The following is a 5,580-nucleotide window of genomic DNA, read 5'->3' as shown; positions in this document are numbered from 1 at the left end:
TTGTTCATTTTGATGGAGAAAAAGTTGTACATTTAGTGAATTCAGAGTGTCTAAGCTGCACAAGCAGGCATGTTTGAGTACTCAGGTCCAGTGGCTCACTGCGTTAACGCTCGCCCCTGGATGCGGTTGGTCGCGTGTTCGAATCCATGCTGTGGCAAAAAAAAAATCATTTTCACCCTTTTTCTATGGATCTCCAAAAAGTGAACTTTTACATTTTCTGAGTCTGGAGGAATTCAAGGGGAGTTTTCAGGGGAGTGCGTTCTCTCTGCCATCTCCTCCCTGTGTGTGCGTTGCTGCATGCAGCAGCTGCGTGTGTGTGTAAACTGCCCCTCCCCCTCGCAAGCAGGCGGGGGAGAGAGAGATCTTTCGTCTCGATTTACACATGCTATGACTCCGGGGGTACTTCCATTCGCTTCGTCTTGATCTGTTGATGTTATTTCATGTCTCGTTTGTCCATTGTGACGGTGGTAAAGCCAGGGAAATATCCCGGAGATATACTGATAAATCTTTGTCACAGCATTTTCCTGCGATCACAGCTGTTCACAGCTACGAGGCTGGGACCGCTTCCATTCGCTTCGTCTTGATCTGTAGATGTTATTTCATGTCTCATTTGTTCATTTTGATGGAGAAAAAGTTGTACATTTAGTGAATTCAGAGTGTCTAAGCTGCACAAGCAGGCATGTTTGAGTACTCAGGTCCAGTGGCTCACTGCGTTAACGCTCGCCCCTGGATGCGGTTGGTCGCGTGTTCGAATCCATGCTGTGTCAAAAAAAAAATCATTTTCACCCTTTTTCTATGGATCTCCAAAAAGTGAACTTTTACATTTTCTGAGTCTGGAGGAATTCAAGGGGAGTTTTCAGGGGAGTGCGTTCTCTCTGCCATCTCCTCCCTGTGTGTGCGTTGCTGCATGCAGCAGCTGCGTGTGTGTGTAAACTGCCCCTCCCCCTCGCAAGCAGGCGGGGGAGAGAGAGATCTTTCGTCTCGATTTACACATGCTATGACTCCGGGGGTACTTCCATTCGCTTCGTCTTGATCTGTTGATGTTATTTCATGTCTCGTTTGTCCATTTGGACGGTGGTAAAGCCAGGGAAATATCCCGGAGATATACTGATAAATCTTTATAACAGCATTTTCCTGCGATCACAGCTGTTCACAGCTACGAGGCTGGGACCGCTTCCATTCGCTTCGTCTTGATCTGTAGATGTTATTTCATGTCTCATTTGTTCATTTTGATGGAGAAAAAGTTGTACATTTAGTGAATTCAGAGTGTCTAAGCTGCACAAGCAGGCATGTTTGAGTACTCAGGTCCAGTGGCTCACTGCGTTAACGCTCGCCCCTGGATGCGGTTGGTCTCGTGTTCGAATCCATGCTGTGGCATACTTTTTTTCATTTTCACCCTTTTTCTATGGATCTCCAAAAAGTGAACTTTTACATTTTCTGAGTCTGGAGGAATTCAAGGGGAGTTTTCAGGGGAGTGCGTTCTCTCTGCCATCTCCTCCCTGTGTGTGCGTTGCTGCATGCAGCAGCTGCGTGTGTGTGTAAACTGCCCCTCCCCCTCGCAAGCAGGCGGGGGAGAGAGAGATCTTTCGTCTCGATTTACACATGCTATGACTCCGGGGGTATTTCCATTCGCTTCGTCTTGATCTGTTGATGTTATTTCATGTCTCGTTTGTCCATTTGGACGGTGGTAAAGCCAGGGAAATATCCCGGAGATATACTGATAAATCTTTAGAACAGCATTTTCCTGCGATCACAGCTGTTCACAGCTACGAGGCTGGGACCACTTCCATTCGCTTCGTCTTGATCTGTAGATGTTATTTCATGTCTCATTTGTTCATTTTGATGGAGAAAAAGTTGTAGGCTACATTTAGTGAATTCAGAGTGTCTAAGCTACACAAGTAGGCATGTTTGAGTACTCAGGTCCAGTGGCTCACTGCGTTAACGCTCTCCCCTGGATGCGGTTGGTCGCGTGTTCGAATCCATGCTGTGGCAAAACAAAATTCATTTTCACCCTTTTTCTATGGATCTCCAAAAAGTGAACTTTTACATTTTCTGAGTCTGGAGGAATTCAAGGGGAGTTTTCAGGGGAGTGCGTTCTCTCTGCCATCTCCTCCCTGTGTGTGCGTTGCTGCATGCAGCAGCTGCGTGTGTGTGTAAACGGCCCCTCCCCCTCGCAAGCAGGCGGGGGAGAGAGAGATCTGTCGTCTCGATTTACACATGCTATGACTCCGGGGGTACTTCCATTCGCTTTGTCTTGATCTGTTGATGTTATTTCATGTCTCGTTTGTCCATTGCGACGGTGGTAAAGCCAGGGAAAAGTCCCGGAGATATACTGAGAAATCTTTGTAACAGCATTTTCCTGCAATCACAGCTGTTCACAGCTACGAGGCTGGGACCGCTTCGTCTTGATCTGTAGATGTTATTTCATGTCTCATTTGTTCATTTTGATTGAGAAAAAGTTGTACATGTAGTGAATTCAGAGTGTCTAAGATGCACAAGCAGGCATGTTTGAGTACTCAGGTCCAGTGGCTCACTGCGTTAACGCTCGCCCCTGGATGCGGTTGGTCGCGTGTTCGAATCCATGCTGTGGCATACTTTTTTTCATTTTCACCCTTTTTCTATGGATCTCCAAAAAGTGAACTTTTACATTTTCTGAGTCTGGAGGAATTCAAGGGGAGTTTTCAGGGGAGTGCGTTCTCTCTGCCATCTCCTCCCTGTGTGTGCGTTGCTGCATGCAGCAGCTGCGTGTGTGTGTAAACTGCCCCTCCCCCTCGCAAGCAGGCGGGGGAGAGAGAGATCTTTCGTCTCGATTTACACATGCTATGACTCCGGGGGTACTTCCATTCGCTTCGTCTTGATCTGTTGATGTTATTTCATGTCTCGTTTGTCCATTTGGACGGTGGTAAAGCCAGGGAAATATCCCGGAGATATACTGATAAATCTTTATAACAGCATTTTCCTGCGATCACAGCTGTTCACAGGAAAGAGGCTGGGACCGCCTCCATTCGCTTCGTCTTGATCTGTAGATGTTATTTCATGTCTCATTTGTTCATTTTGATGGAGAAAAAGTTGTACATTTAGTGAATTCAGAGTGTCTAAGCTGCACAAGCAGGCATGTTTGAGTACTCAGGTCCAGTGGCTCACTGCGTTAACGCTCGCCCCTGTATGCGGTTGGTCGCGTGTTCGAATCCATGCTGTGGCATACTTTTTTTCATTTTCACCCTTTTTCTATGGATCTCCAAAAAGTGAACTTTTACATTTTCTGAGTCTGGAGGAATTCAAGGGGAGTTTTCAGGGGAGTGCGTGCTCTCTGCCATCTCCTCCCTGTGTGTGCGTTGCTGCATGCAGCAGCTGCGTGTGTGTGTAAACTGCCCCTCCCCCTCGCAAGCAGGCGGGGGAGAGAGAGATCTTTCGTCTCGATTTACACATGCTTTGACTCCGGGGGTACTTCCATTCGCTTCGTCTTGATCTGTTTATGTTATTTCATGTCTCGTTTGTCCATTGTGACGGTGGTAAAGCCAGGGAAATGTCCCGGAGATATAGGCTACTGAGAAATCTTTGAAACAGAATTTTCCTGCGATCACAGCTGTTCACAGCTACGAGGCTGGGACCGCTTCCATTCGCTTCGTCTTGATCTGTAGATGTTATTTCATGTATAATTTGTTCATTTTGATGGAGAAAAAGTTGTACATTTACTGAATTCAGAGTGTCTAAGCTGCACAAGTAGGCATGTTTGAGTACTCAGGTCCAGTGGCTCACTGCGTTAACGCTCGCCCCTGGATGCGGTTGGTCGCGTGTTCAAATCCATGCTGTGGCATACTTTTTTTCATTTTCACCCTTTTTCTATGGATCTCCAAAAAGTGAACTTTTACATTTTCTGAGTCTGGAGGAATTCAAGGGTAGTTTTCAGGGGAGTGCGTTCTCTCTGCCATCTCCTCCCTGTGTGTGCGTTGCTGCATGCAGCAGCTGCGTGTGTGTGTAAACTGCCCCTCCCCCTCGCAAGCAGGCGGGGGAGAGAGAGATCTGTCGTCTCGATTTACACATGCTATGACTCCGGGGGTACTTCCATTCGCTTCGTCTTGATCTGTTGATGTTATTTCATGTCTCGTTTGTCCATTGTGACGGTGGTAAAGCCAGGGAAAAGTCCCGGAGATATACTGAGAAATCTTTGTAACAGCATTTTCCTGCAATCACAGCTGTTCACAGCTACGAGGCTGGGACCGCTTCCATTCGCTTCGTCTTGATCTGTTGATGTTATTTCATGTCTCATTTGTTCATTTTGATTGAGAAAAAGTTGTACATTTAGTGAATTCAGAGTGTCTAAGATGCACAAGCAGGCATGTTTGAGTACTCAGGTCCAGTGGCTCACTGCGTTAATGCTCGCCCATGGATGCGGTTGGTCGCGTGTTCGAATCCATGCTGTGGCAAAAAAAAAAAAATGTTCACCCTTTTTCTATGGATCTCCAAAAAGTGAACTTTTACATTTTCTGAGTCTGGAGGAATTCAAGGGGAGTTTTCAGGGGAGTGCGTTCTCTCTGCCATCTCCTCCCTGTGTGTGCGTTGCTGCATGCAGCAGCTGCGTGTGTGTGTAAACTGCCCCTCCCCCTCGCAAGCAGGCGGGGGAGAGAGAGATCTGTCGTCTCGATTTACACATGCTATGACTCCGGGGGTACTTCCATTCGCTTCGTCTTGATCTGTTGATGTTATTTCATGTCTCGTTTGTCCATTGTGACGGTGGTAAAGCCAGGGAAAAGTCCCGGAGATATACTGAGAAATCTTTGTAACAGCATTTTCCTGCAATCACAGCTGTTCACAGCTACGAGGCTGGGACCGCTTCCATTCGCTTCGTCTTGATCTGTAGATGTTATTTCATGTCTCATTTGTTCATTTTGATTGAGAAAAAGTTGTACATTTAGTGAATTCAGAGTGTCTAAGATGCACAAGCAGGCATGTTTGAGTACTCAGGTCCAGTGGCTCACTGCGTTAACGCTCGCCCCTGGATGCGGTTGGTCTCGTGTTCGAATCCATGCTGTGGCATACTTTTTTTCATTTTCACCCTTTTTCTATGGATCTCCAAAAAGTGAACTTTTACATTTTCTGAGTCTGGAGGAATTCAAGGGGAGTTTTCAGGGGAGTGCGTTCTCTCTGCCATCTCCTCCCTGTGTGTGCGTTGCTGCATGCAGCAGCTGCGTGTGTGTGTAAACTGCCCCTCCCCCTCGCAAGCTAGATAACAAACTGTCCTTCACTGCAAACATCGCTGCTACAACCCGCTGCTGCAGATACACGCTTTACAACATCAGGAGGATACGTCCCCAGCTGACCCAGACATCAGCGCAGATTCTGGTCCAGGCTCTCGTCATCTCACGCCTAGACTACTGCAACTCCCTCCTGGCTGGTCTACCTGCATGTGCCATCCGACCTCTGCAGCTCATCCAGAATGCAGCGGCTCGTCTGGTCTTCAACCTTCCCAAATTCTCCCACACCACACCGCTCCTCCGCTCCCTTCACTGGCTTCCAGTAACTGCTAGAATCCACTTCAAGACACTGGTACTTGCGTACCATGCTGCGAATGGATCTGGC

This window comes from Notothenia rossii, assembly GCF_949606895.1.
Source record: "Notothenia rossii genome assembly, contig: scaffold_23, whole genome shotgun sequence".
NCBI lineage: Eukaryota > Metazoa > Chordata > Actinopteri > Perciformes > Nototheniidae > Notothenia > Notothenia rossii.
The sequence above is the reverse complement of the archived record's forward strand: the minus strand, read 5'-3'. Positions refer to the sequence as shown.